Below are 14400 nucleotides of genomic sequence, written 5' to 3' on the forward strand. Positions count from 1 at the left end.
ACTCTGAAGTGAGTGTTGGAACTTCTGACTACTTCTAACTATTGGTCCTGCCCAGCCACTGATTAACTCCAATCATACAGTCTCAAACTGCTCACTTGACATTTCTTTGCCTCCATTTGCCTTTCTATGAAATGGGAATTTAAAACAAAAATTAAAAAGCCCACGACTGTTGTGAGGACAAATAAAATGGTTCGTGGCAGAAAGTGTGCAGTAAACACCTTTGAGGACTTGTGTTGTATCAATGTCGGTAACAGATACAGAGGAGACGAGGGGTTTCGGGTTGTAAATCCAGCTGATGCACTAGTTCATTGCGGGAGGCTACATAATAGAATGTGCAAATGGAGAACAAAGAGGAGCTCTCTGGGTCACCTGCCCATCTTCCAAGCCTGGTTTAGAATTACAAAGGTGTAGCCAAGAAGGAGCCCTGTTGTAGGTAAGAGCTTTGGAAACCAGATACTTCAATCTGATTAATAAGAGTAAATAATGAGAACAAAAGACTTCATGAAACCCAAGGCCTTTTCTTCTGAGGGGGTGTTGGGGTGTCCTGTTTATTTTTCTTTGGAGGTGGTTTTGTTTGGATTTAGATTTTTTTTTAAGTTCGCTGTATTTTCCCTGGCCCTCAGAGTGAACCACAAGACAATGCAAAAGCCCGGAGGCATCCCTCCAGGTCTCCCTCTGTGACCTACTCATCTGGCATCTTGACAGCACAATAGGAAACTCAGTGCTGCTATAGTCTGAAAAATAAGATTAACTTCTAGAGCCGGGAGGTGAGCAGTGAGTGTGGGGTGGAAGAGGAGATGCTCGCCCCAGGGCTCGCTAACCCTATAGGTTCCACTATTTGTAACCCCCACTCCCACCCCACCTACTTTACCTCCCCCAGCCCCTAAAGGGAGAGCTAAAAAGGGTTTTGTTTTTTTTTTTTTTTTAAGTCACTATCTGTGCTTGCAAAGAGTATGGAGCCTCATGTGATTGACAAGCTGTTCACAGGAGCACCATGATTTGCATGTTGAGTTCTGCCTCACCAGTTGTTCTAGACACGGTAAGATAGTTCAGAGAGCATCCCGCAAAACTGCAGCTCTTGGCCTGGCATGGTGGCTCAAGCCTGTAATCCCACCACTTTGTGAGGCCGAGGCAGGCAGATCACGAGGTCAAGAGATCAAGACCATCCTGGCCAACATGATGAGACCCTGTCTCTACTAAAAATACAAAAATTAGCTGGGTGTGGTGATGCGCGCCTGTAGTCCCAGCTACTTGAGAGGCTGAGGCAGGTGAATCGCTTGAACCTGGGAGGCAGAGGTTGCCGTGAGCGGAGATCGCACCACTGCACTCCAGCCGGGGGGACAGAGCAAGACTCAGTCTCAAAAAAAAAAAAAAAAAAACCCTGCAGCTCTTCTCTGTTTCTCTTCAAAACAAAAGGGATGGGACCTCAGAGTTCTGAATCTTTTTCAGATACAGTAACTGATTGGATCCTCACAACAGCCCAGGGGAACAGGGAGGAGATCCTTGTTTCTCAGCAGATTCAAGAAACAAGGCTCCAAGAGGGTCTGGAGAGGCCCGGGGTGGAGGGCTAGTCCCACACCAAGGCCCTGCTTGGCCAGGCCCCTGCACATCCACTCGCTGGTCTGGCCCGGGTTCCAGCACACTGGTGTTCACGGTTTCCAGCGGCCCTGTGCCTTCCCTGGAGACCTGCTCACAGGCCCTTGGTGCCAATGCCTGCCACTCCTGCCCTGGACTGCTCATTCCCATTCTTCCTTTAAACCGGTGCTTTTCAAACCCTCCAGTGCCTGTGAATTTCCTGGGAACTTGTTACAAAGTAAATTATGATTCAGGAGGCCTGGGTAGGGCCTGAGATTCTGCCTTTCTGAAGGGTTGTCAGAGCTCATGACCATCTGCCGGCCACTCTGAGCAGCAAGGCTGATCCTAGCGTAGGCCTCGCTTGGTCTGGGATGTGTCAGGAGATACTATTATACCATCTCCTGGTGCCCTGCATTGGTTCATAATTATAATGAGAGTTTGTTATGTTTTCCTGGCTGGGGTGTAATCTCCACGAGGGTAGGGACTAGAGAACTGTCTCATTCCTATTTGTATTGCCAGTGCCTAGCACAGTGCCTGACACATGATAAATGCTCACTAAATACTTATCAAATGGATAAGTGAGTGAAAGATGAGCTGGTCTTCCCACGGGAACAATGCTGTCCCTTGATCTTGTGAAGGGACAGTAATGGGACATTGGGGAAAATCTCACAACCCATCATCAAATCCAGATTTTACTGGAGGCTCATATCCTAGGCCAAAACCATCTTAAAAGGGGTCACACTAAAATGTTCGTGGTGTATCTCTCAAGAGTGGGATTACTGATTTTTCTTTTTCTTTGTGCACTTTTTGTGTTTTCCAAAGTCAAGGCAATGAACAAGCACTAGTGCAGTAATTTGGAAATTCATCTAAGCAAATTCTTCTCTGAATTATCTCCATGGTCACTTCTCTTTCGTCACTGCAGATGAACGATCTGTGTGGCCACGGCCCATCACTTGTACTCACTCTGTCTCTGTTTCCTCAGCTACAAAGAAAGGGGGACTGCAGATGACCACCGAGACTGTCAGCAATGTGAATTCTCTATGAATGTTTTTATCTGCGTATTCCTTCTCAACCTAGCTACTCCAAAGCAATCCCAGCCTCATTCTTGACTATCTCATTTCTGCAAGTTCTTGCCAATATGAATTAGGTTTCATGCTGCCGGCTTTCTAAGGATGGAATTTGTGACTCAAGGCCTAAGCTACCACTGAGCTATTTGCTAAATTTAAGTTGCCATTTCTGAACACCCAGACTCCTAAGAATCAATGTGAAAACCCAAGCTCATCAGCGTTAGTCACCGCACCAAATAATCCTCTGGATCGGGGGGGTGGAGGGCGGGTCGCTGGAGTTGTAGGCCTTTCACGTACTGGCATTCCAGTAAACATTCTTCAAATAAACATATAAGCTGTGAGGTTGTTCAGCAGACAGCCTATGGACAGCCACAGCGTTTGTACCTCCTCCACAACCCACTGTATTTTCCCTAGCGGTATGAATGCATAAATACATAAAGTGATTTAACATTATTTTAGGAGTTGAAGTTAAACATTTTTTTTTACATTTGTTGGCACATTGAGACATTCACTCAGCCTACTTTCTGTAGGCTGTCATGGGCAGAGTTAGTGAGCTTGTTTGTGGAAACTATGTAGGAAATATAAGGAAAGTTTGGAGTTCAAATCTGAAATATTTTGGATCAACATTGACTTGAGACATAGTGACATAATGCTTGCCCATAATATTTATACTGCAGCTATCTCTTACATTACGACACACATGGGATTCCTTTGTATGGTTAGATTAAATAAGAGATCATTATTACACTTTGATTCAGCATTGTCTTATATTCTGAATAGAAATAAAATTTCTGTGCCTGAACTTTGTTCTGACATGTTTTGAGCAGACATCAGTCTTCATATTCACCAGTAATATAAACCCCAAACAAGTAATATAACTTTAAAAATTTTACCACATGGATAGATAGAGACATAGCTATAAATATGTAGGTACAGATGTGTCTTATTTAATTCCACAAAATATTTAAGGTGACTTGCCAAGGTATATATACAATAAAATATGCATAAATTAGAATTTAAAGCCTGGGAAAATGTAGCGGACAAAAAGGAGCAGAGGAAAATTGGTCCACGGATAAGCACGACATTGAAGTGCTTACTAAATGTGGGTGGCGAATGGCTTCCCTCCAACACTTCTGACTCAGAGTTAAACTCCAAAACCTTCGCTTGACCTGCAAAGCTTCTACATGGCCTCCACCTCACGCTGTCCCCGCAGTCTTCCATCGCATCCCTCACACTCCTACATTCTCTAGTCCACTCCTCCTAGATATGCCAGTTCGAAACCAGCCTGACCAATGGGGTGAAACCCCGTCTCTACTAAAAATACAAGCATTAGCTGGGCATGGTGCCAGGCGCCTATAGTCCCAGCTACTCAGGAGGCTGAGACAGGAGAATCGCTTGAAACTGGAGGGGGCAGAGGTCGCAGTGAGCCAAGATCATGCCACTGCACTCCAGCATGGGTGACAGAGCCAGCCTAAAACTTTGCCCTGCGTCCTCCCAAATGACTCCCTCCCTGATCTCTGCTGGAATTTGCCACCTCCTCAGAGAGGCCCTTCTTGGCCACCCACCTGAAGGAGCTCACTCCCACCCCCTGCCCATCATTCTCTTTCCCAATGTGTTTTGTGTTTCTTCAGAGTGCACACCATGATCTGTGTGTTATGACCTGTCTCCTCACTAGCAGGTAAATCCTGTGAGAGGAGGGCCTTTTTCTGTTGTGTAGACTGCTGTGTCCTGAGAGCAGCAAATAGTGAAGTTTGTGTTCTCTGGCCAGGGGAAGTGCAGGTATCTTGTTGGTTGAGGGCATATCCACATGGTGTTTTTTTTTCTTTTTTTGAAACGGAGTCTGGCTCTGTTGCCCAGGCTGGAGTGCAGTGGTGTGATCTTGGCTCACTGCAACCTCCGCCTCCCGGGTTGAAGGAATTCTCCTGTCTCAGTCTCCCAAGTAGCTGGGACTATAGGTGCCTACCACCATGCCCAGCTAATTTTTGTATTGTTCAGGCTGGTCTCGAACTCCTGACCTCAGGAGATATGCCTGCCTTAGCCTCCCAAAGTGCTGGGATTACAGGTGTGAGCCACTGCATCTGGCCTCCACATGCTTTTAAAAGTAGCAACTAAGCACTCGGATGGTAGGATGGACATCCTTTCACGTAAAAATTCTTGTCTGAGTCTGATAATCCTCACATCTGAGGAACATCTTACGTCTATTTGGTGATGGGATGAGGAGAATCTACAACTGAAATTTCCAGTAGACTGGGAGCTGTTCTAATGCATGAACAGCAGAACATCAAGACTCCAACATCACCTGCCGTAAAGTTGCTCCATGGTGATGTGGGCTGGGAAAATTTCTAGGTAACATTTGCTAATTGTCGGCTAAATGCCTATACATATAGACAGTTCACCAGCATAGATTTCTAGTGATGCTGCCAGGTAAATTTTGTTCTCAAATTAAAGTGCCTCCAACTAACTGATTTTAGAAGTGCATTTACCAACATGATGCTTTCAGTATTAGAATAGCCTCTCAAGTCCTGCTTTCTGATAACAGAGTGAAGCAAAGTATCAGTGAAGTCACTCCTAGCGCATAAAAATGAAGCTATGTAATAAGCAGAGAGAATAATTCTTAGACCACTGGGAAAACTTAAATATAAACAGGATACAAATGATATTTCAGAAGTTTTGTTTATTTTCTTAAGTGCAATCATGGTATTTTGTAGTGGAAATGTTCTTGTTTTTAGGCTTTGTATGCTGAAGTTCTCAGTAATGAAGTGTTGTGATGTTAAAAACTGTCTTTCAACTGGCGTCACAATAAATAAGTAAATAAGTAGGTAAATCTAGGAAGCATATATAGCAAAACATGAATAATTATTGTATCTAAGAAAAAGGATTTAGGACTTTATTATACTATTCTGTCAACTTTTCTGAATATTTGAAAAATTTCCAGAGAAAAAGTTGGAGAGGGAGAATCATATTTATATTTCTACTCCTTTTAATAAACAGATAATCTAAACATGGTTTCAAGAACCTATTGTCTGCCTTGAGAAACCTTTTATTTCTTTATTTTATTTTATTTTATTTTATTTTATTTTTTTGAGACGGAGTCTCGCTCTGTCACCCAGGCTAGAGTGCAGTGGTGCAATCTCGGCTCACTGCAAACTCCGCCTCCTGGGTTCACGCCATTCTCCTGCCTCAGCCTCCCGAGTAGGTGGGACTACAGGCGCCGCCACCACGCCGGGCTAATTTTTTGTATTTTTAGTAGAGACGGGGTTTCACCATGTTGGCCAGGATGGTCTCCATCTCCTGACCTCGTGATCTGCCTGCCTCAGCCTCCCAAAGTGCTGGGATTATAGGCGTGAGCCACCACACCCAGCCGAGAAACCATTTATTTCTACTGACATTCTCACAATGATATTAAGGCTCAGATACTATTTAAGCATTAGTGGCTATGATTTTTCTTTTATCAAGCACATTAAAATTAGCCCCAAACTAGTTATTATTCACTGAGTCAAAGATCAAGAAAAAGAACCAAAACTAATCAACACTGTGTCTTGTATGTAATACACGTTCATAGAGCCATGAACTTGTAACGTAACCTCAGGGAAGTATCCACAGGGTGATGACGAGTGTGGCAGCAACTGTTTCTAAAGCCTCCTTATTCCTGAGATGCCCTGGCTTGTTGTACACCCCTCACCAAAACACGCAACAGCCACTCAGCAAATTAAGTCCAGAATATTGCATTTGACACCCAAATGCCCCAAGATCTATAGATATTCAACTTAACTTTCATAGAATCACTTAACATTCTAGCTGAAAAGGACTTTAGTGATCATTTAACTATAGTGAATGTTGGTTGTAAAATCGTTAATGCCCTGCAGGGCAGGGCTGTTGTCCTGACTGCATCTGCATGAGTAGTATCACATAACACAGAGACTTTCTAGACTGGTATCCAGTTGTGATTTTATTCCATAGAGTGAGTGAAAAAGGGATTGAGGTCCTTCAGTCTCATTCAAGGAGCTGTGGAGGGAGTTTTGGGTTGATGTCTACCTCATTTGGTATCCGCTCGTATCTATGTGTCCAGCATCTTGTTCATTTTTTTGTAGCCTCAATCTGATCACATATTCAGCTACTTAGGACTAGGCGAGCAAGAGCTCTTGGTTCAGAAAACTAAGGCTGAATTCCATTGTCCCTTACCTGATGGAGCAGACAGGCTCCTGGAAAGAGACGGTTTGACTAAGTTTCTATACATTTATTTGAATGGACATGAATTTGTAGCAGGTGATATATTTCACCACTTAGCCTCACCCACATAAAGGGGCTTGGATTTGTCCCCAACAGCATTTCTGAATAGCAAGGATCAATGCTGTTTTGGCAGGAATTGTATGGTTTGAGCCATTCAAGGCAAGTAACAGGAAGCCGTTGTGAGACGGCTCATCCAGGTGTTTGGGCAGAGATGGGCATACCATCCCTAGGCTGTGGGCAGGTGGGTGCTCTTGGAGGTCCTGGCCCAACAAGGACAGGACAAGCAGCTTCTCACTGCCTGCAGTACACGATCCACAGACATGGTTTGGCTTCCATGAGGTGGTGGTTGGTGTATGCTGGCTGCCAGTTGGCCTTCTCCATTCCCAAGTCCCTCCCCACCCATGTCCAAGGCCACCCCTGCCACCATGTTCCTTCCCATACCCTCCCGGGGACTTCAGGCTCTTCATTTCCTCTCTTTCCAGGGCAAACTTCTTGTTTCCTCCCTCCTGTGGCCTTTCTGGTAGAATCTCAAGAGCATTATTGGGGGATGGGAAACCCTGGCTTGTTTCTCTTCGTATCACTGACACAATTTTAATTCTTCTTGAAGGTTAGTCTAAGGAAGTGGGGGAAAATTTACATCGAGATGATGTTTGAAGATATCTTGCTACCAGCCAAGAGAACATGAGAGTCCCACGTCACCCTCCTCTATAAAACAAATAATCACGTCCTGATTCCCTTTTGGCTTTTGTGTGTATTTATATTTTCACCCAGGTTTGCTTAGTGCAGGTAAGGGCATTTCAACGAAAGCCTCTATTTTGCCCTTCTCTCCTTCTCTCTAGTTGGCCAGAATATTTGCTTCCAAGTGCAGCCCAAATTACTTAACTTAGTTGTCTGCACCTCCCAAGTATTTCAGCTAATTATGGAATTGCTGCTACTCATTGTCTTGTGACTGTATATACCTCAGCCACGGGCCTTAAATTCTGCCCAAGCAAAAAGGGTTTGGTGAACTGAAACCAGAAAAAAGCTCAAGGCAATGGAACAAATGCCAATGTCTTGGTTCAAGGAGGGACTTTTACAGAATTACGTGCGTTCGTACCCGTTGTTATGATGAATTGTCCTGACACTCATCCAGACAGAAAAATAATTGAAGTTCTTTTCCCAGGGGTTCTCTAACTCAAACACTCAAAATGACCTGACCTCAGTTAGCCCACAGCAGAAGTCACAAGGCCAAGATTCAAAAAATAAGTAAATACATTTATAAGGAGATATAAACTGCTTTCCGAAAACATCCAATTTGGGTCAATGATTGATGAAGAACTAAGAATAACTGGAACATTTGCTTTTTCTAATTTTTAAAATAATTTAAGTTACTTATAATGTTTATATAGACCTCTGAGCAAGGAGTGTGTGTGTGTGTGTGTGTGTGTAAGTTTATGCTTGAAGATCTTTGTTGCTACTCCTACCCCCGTCCTCCTGTGTATATTCTAGAAACCAGTGCTAGTTCTGATGACCAACTTTGGGCTAAACCACAGCTATACTTTAGAAGCTATGCAATTGCAGACTACTCTGCAGATTTTGCTTTTTGTTAATAACCTATTTTAAAGTTCAGCAGACTGGCATCTCTTTTGATGCTGATTATACTCCTTCTAAAACTCCATTCCAAGTTCAGCGTCAGCAAATCCCAGTCTGACGGTAAGCAAGACTGTTTTCTCAGTTTGCCAGTGCGCTGCATTTCAGAGACAGGCTCAACCCCAAAGCCACTGCTTGGCAGAGCCCATGCCACGCCCTTCGGACCACAGTGACAGGTGGTTTTGCTTAGAGACAATCCCTCTGACATAGCTCGTCTACCCAGGCGGCTGTGTGGGCATGCTTCGGGCATGTCGCCAGCGCTCGCATGCTCTCCACGTAGTTCACATCCATAACCACACCCGCATGGAGTTTAAGCACTGTCTGGTCTTCAGAGGCCTTTATGTAACTTTGTATTCAATGAAAACAGCTCTTGGTGATTAATTTTGCTGCTTTTAGCCCCTTTCAGCGAAACAGGTTTGACACATAGTCTGTATTTTTCAAAGTGGGAGAAAATGGAATTGAAAAGAGTGTTTTCTAATGAATTAATTCCAGTGATGTTGAGTCCAACATTAGAAGAAATGTAATTCCTCCCAGAATGCAACAGCACGCATACTGCTGAATGATGTATAATAACTATTTTATTCCAAAAAGGATTTGAAGTGGCTTCCAAAAAACGAATGACATTAATAGCTAAGGATATTGGGGAGAAACTGGGCATAGTCGATGGATTTCACCTGCCTGTGGCTGTGGTGGTTCATTTTCCTTCATGAGATATAAGAAATGAGGAAGGATGACTGCCCAGGGGAAAATGACACCGAATCTGGGAATACCCCTCCTTCAAACCAGAGACTAACAGGAAAACAGACAGGCCGGCACACATTATTCAGACCATTCTCAAATGTTTAATAACTGTTTCATATAAATATTAAGTTAAACACATTTTAATAAGGTGGGTGAACATATTTGCCCATATCCCAATTATCCCAAATCAGACTCTCCACTGTACAAGAAGCGGACAGTGTCTTCCACCGCCGCCTGCTTCACAAGGTTTATTCCTTAATAGCCAGACTTGTCCACTGTTCTCAGCTCTGAGCTGTGAGGCAGTCAGTGTTTTCAAACAAAAGGCATTTCCAGGAACTCTTCTGTCTGAGGAAGGACGAACACACAGTTCTCCTAGTTGGGGAGCGTGGGAAGGAGGGAAGCAAAGGTGTGGGGGACTTTGGTATTCTCTCTTCTTAACCAGTACTTGGTGGGTATTCTCCTAGCCGTTCAGTGGAACAACAAAATGGCAGGAAAACAACACTTTAAAAAAGTTTCTGCTTGGGTGCGGTGGCTCATGCCTATAATCCCAGCACTTTGGGAGAACGAGGTGGGTGGATCATGAGGTCAGGAGTTCGAGACCAGCCTAGCTAATATGGTGAGACACCCCCTCGCCCACACCACTAAAAATACAAAAGTTAACCAGACGTGGTGGTGCACGCCTGTAATCCTAGCTACTCAGGAGGCTGAGGCAGGACAATTGCTTGAACCAGGGAGGCAGAGGTGGTGGTGAGCCGAGATCGCACCACTACACTCCAGCCTGGGCAACAGAGCGAGACTCCGTCTCAAAAAAAAAAAAAAGTTTCTATGAAAACATGTTATGAATGAGCACACTTCCTAAGGAAATGAAACTTCTAAATATATCGGTCATTTTATTGGTGATCCAGAAGTTGTCTTTTTTTTTTTCGGTTTGCTAATTATAAATTCAGATGCAAAACCTGTGACTATTTACCCAATTAAGCAGTTTTTTTACACTTTTTTTTAATTTTTTTAAATATATTGATCCAACCGTTAGAAAAACATATTCTGTACCTGTAACAAAAATATATTATCTCCCTGCAAACGTTCCTCTTTATCCACATTTTTCCATCCGTTCACCACTCATTCCTTCAACATATTTTTATTACCAGGTAGCAAACAGAGTAAGAACAGCATCAATATGAGCAGAGAATTCTTCTGTACTCTGACTGTTTCTTACATAAAGATAAACAAAGGCCGGGCGCTGTGGCTCACGCCTATAATCCCAGCACTTTGGGAAGTCGAGGTGGGCGGATCGCCTGAGGTCAGCGGATCGCCTGAGGTCAGGAGCTCAAGACCAGCCTGGCCAACATGGTGAAACCCTGTCTCTACTAAAAATACAAAAATTAGTCGGGTGTGGTGACAGGCACCTGTAATCCCAGTTACTCGGGAGGCTGAGGCAGGAGAATTGCTTGAACCTGAGAGGTTGCAGTGAGCCGAGATAGCACCACTGCACTCCAGCCTGGGCAACAGAGCGAGATTCCATCTATTAAGAAAAAAAAAAAAAAAAAAAAAGATAAATAAGTACTCTGTGCCTTGGGAAGTAACTAAGTGGTCAGGGTTTCTATTATCTTTTTGAAATTTAGATTTGTTAGCCTAAGAGATCATGCATCATCAGGCTCTTGAGGACTGCAGGAAAGGAATGATGATATTCTAGAAACTGATCATCTGGTCATCGCTGAGAAGTTCACACACCAATTTTTAATTCCACCACAGTTTTGTTTTCAAAGTACAAGAAATTTGTATAGGTTGGTGCAAAAGAAATTGTTGTTTTTGCCATTATTTTAGTAGCAAAAACCACAATTACTTTTGCACCAACCTAATAGCATATGGTAAGCAACCACCACTACATCCCTGCCTGGGATCAATATGAGCTCTGCACAGTGTCTCCTGACACTCAGTGTGTACCCATCGTTTCTATCCCTTCTAGAGAATGCTACCTGGAGAATAAGATTTGGGGTCACACCCAGACATCAGACCATTTGTTACTTTCCCCATTTTCTCTCTCTCTTTTTTTTTTTTTTTTTTGAGACAGTCTTGCTCTGTCGCTCAGGCTGGAGTGCAGTGGCGCCATCTCAGTTCACTGCAACATCCACCTTCCATGTTCACGCAATTCTCATGCCTCAGCATCCAAAGTAGCTGGGATTACAGGCAGGCGCCACCACGCCTGGCTACTTTTTGTATTTTTAGTAGAGACGGGGTTTCACCATGTTGGCCAGGCTGGTCTCAAACTCCCGACCTCCAGTGATTCCGTCCGTCTTGGCCTCCCAAAGTGCTGGGATTACAACTGTGAGCTACCGCGCCCAGCCTCACCCATTTCTTCATGGCATTGAGCTCACTTACAGATTGAGTTCATAATATTAAAAAGCATTTTGTAGAGATGAGATCTCCCTGTGTTGCCCAGACTGGAGTGCAATGGCTATTTCCAGACACATTGATACTGCACCATGGCCTCAAACAATCCTCCCTCCTCAGCCTCCTGAGTAACTGGAGCTACAAACTTGCACCTCCAAACCCAGGTGAGTTCACAGTTTGAAAGGCACTGGTTTTAGACCTTTCTAGTAAATTTTAAATGGCACATTGGATTTATCATAGCAGATGACTCATGTTCTTCTTCTAAAATTCACTTACACATTTCTCGTGCTGGATTTTAGTCAGACTATAGACTAGAGAGAAAAATCAAGGACAGAACCCACGGATATGTAACTTTATGAACAGGAATGTCCCAAACTCCCGATCTCATTCTTCTGATACAAAGAATTATCACCATGTGGCATACTTCTGCGGTAGGAATTGCTGCTGGAATATGCTAATCATTTTAAGCAGTGAAGAGCATTGTGTCTGAAAGGCAAGTAGAGATACGCAAACACAATCAAGTCTAACAATAGATTGAGAGGAACCATGCCTAACCACAACGGATAAAGATGAAAACCACCATTTCATTCTTTCTCCTCCTTTTGACTTTATTGCTGCAGCTCAGTTTGCACCTTGAGCACCCTGGTTGCCCAGCAGCCGGGCGGCGGGGTTCATTTGCATATGTCTTCCCAGGTCTTCCCCTGCAACCTCTGCAAAGTCAGCCAGGCGGAGAGGGAGCAGAGGCGTCCTTGGAGGGGAGCGATTCGGAAACAGCCGCATCTTTTCTTTAAGGAAAAGGGAGGTCTCAAGATTACTTTCTTTCTATTTTTCATCACTTCTCGAATAGATGCACACTGTATTTGCATAACATTTATTTGCACTGGGAGTCCATCCCTGGCTTCCTGAAAGATACAGGAGGGCATTTGAATACGTATTTTATTCCCTGTGATGTCTGAGAGTTGAGCCTCTAATCTCATTACCAGCTTGTATGCTTCCAGTAAGTCATTCTACGGTCTTTAGAATTGTACCTCCAATTTGTAAGCCTAGCTAACAATTACATTTTCATGGTGGAAAGATGTTAAATAAAAGATTGCTTTCAGTGAGAATTAAATCAAAGATCTCAGCATGTGCAGCTCCCAACCCCCAACCTCAATTCTTTGCTCACTTAATAGAGGTTGGCAACATAAAACTCCCTTTCTCTAGAACATCATCTTCACACAGAAAATCCTGCAGAAACTATGTTAAAAACACAGCATTGTCTAGCCTTATTCACTAAATGCTCCAACTTGACCACTGCAAAAAAAATAATAATTTCCAGGCTTGGAGAGAGTGTTTAATGATTGAAGGACCAGCCAAGTAAAATGACATGGGATCCCAGACTGGTGGGATTTATAAAGAAATTGTCCATCCCTAAAAGAGCAGGAAAACATACAGGTAGGCGGTTTCACAAAATATAATAATTTCACTAAGACAGGTCAAAGACAGTCAAAATCACGCTTCAGAACCATTCTCAGCCTCTCTTTGGGTTCTCAGTTTTATGTTTAGCTGCTTTGGGTTTAAATGCTTTGCCTAGATGATTTTATTTAATCCTTACGGCACTCTGAGGACATTGATTTTTTTTTTTTAATCCCCATTATACAGACAAGGAAACTGAGGTCAGTAACTTTCCAAGGTTACATAATAGGAGACACATCTGAGAGAAGTAATTGGGTCTACTGCATTGCATCTTTAAGCCTCGCCTGATCCTTCATTCATCCCTTTTGGTTCTTCCTGCCTTTACCCCAGTTTTCTAGGATCTTTCATGGCAGGACTACATTCAGATCTGGCCTCCTTCTACCTAGTCCGTTCCTTTCCCTGCCAGCAAACGTGCTCTTCCGGCTTCTTTCTGCCCCTGGAACCTGCTTTCTAACAAGACGGCTGTTTCCCACACCAGGTTCATCATCAGAATCATCTGGGGTGCTTATTAAAAATAGAGGGGCCTGGCCAGGCGCAGTGGCTCATGCCTGTAATCCTAGCACTTTGGGAGGCCAAGGCGGGTGGATTACTTGAGGTCAGGAGTTCAAGACCAGCCTAGCCAACAGGGTGAAACCCCGTCTCTACTAAAAATACAAAAATTAGCTGAGCATGGTGGCACATGCCTGTAATCCCAGCTACTGGGGAGGCTGAGGCAGGAGAATTGCTTGAACCCGGGAGGTAGAGGTTGCAGTGAGCCGAGATCACGCCATTACACTCCAGCCTAGGTGAAGGAGCAAGACTCTGTCTCAAAAAAAAAAAACAAGAAACAAACAAGCAAACAAACAAAAATAGAGGGGCCTGGCATTTCTCTTGGATACTCTGTTTTGTGGGTTTGGGTGGAAGCCCAAAGTCTCTGTTTAACAAGTTACTGTGTGATTCCAATAATCGAGTTAAAGAAAAGATGCTGTTTCCTGTAAGTGTTTGGTCTATGAACCTCTTTCACGCAATGTATAATATGAAAAGTCTCCTTTAAAATAAAAAAGCATTATTTTTACATGCCATTGAGCATACCTTATCTTAATGTTAGTAGCTTATTTTAGATCAGTGTGTTAAAGGATGTCTTACAGAGTGTTTCGAATGTAATATTAATGATGATCGTAATTTGTTTGATGCATTCTCACTTTTCTCATTTAATGGGTGGTATGTGCTATTTAACCTACTTGAATTTCTATATGAGTGTGAGTCTGAATAACAGAGGAGGATTCTCCGAAGACAATGAGTGTATGTAGGAATGGGTATCACAGTGCTGAAT

Source organism: Colobus angolensis, unplaced genomic scaffold, assembly GCF_000951035.1.
Source record: "Colobus angolensis palliatus isolate OR3802 unplaced genomic scaffold, Cang.pa_1.0 Scaffold6, whole genome shotgun sequence".
Lineage (NCBI taxonomy): Eukaryota > Metazoa > Chordata > Mammalia > Primates > Cercopithecidae > Colobus > Colobus angolensis.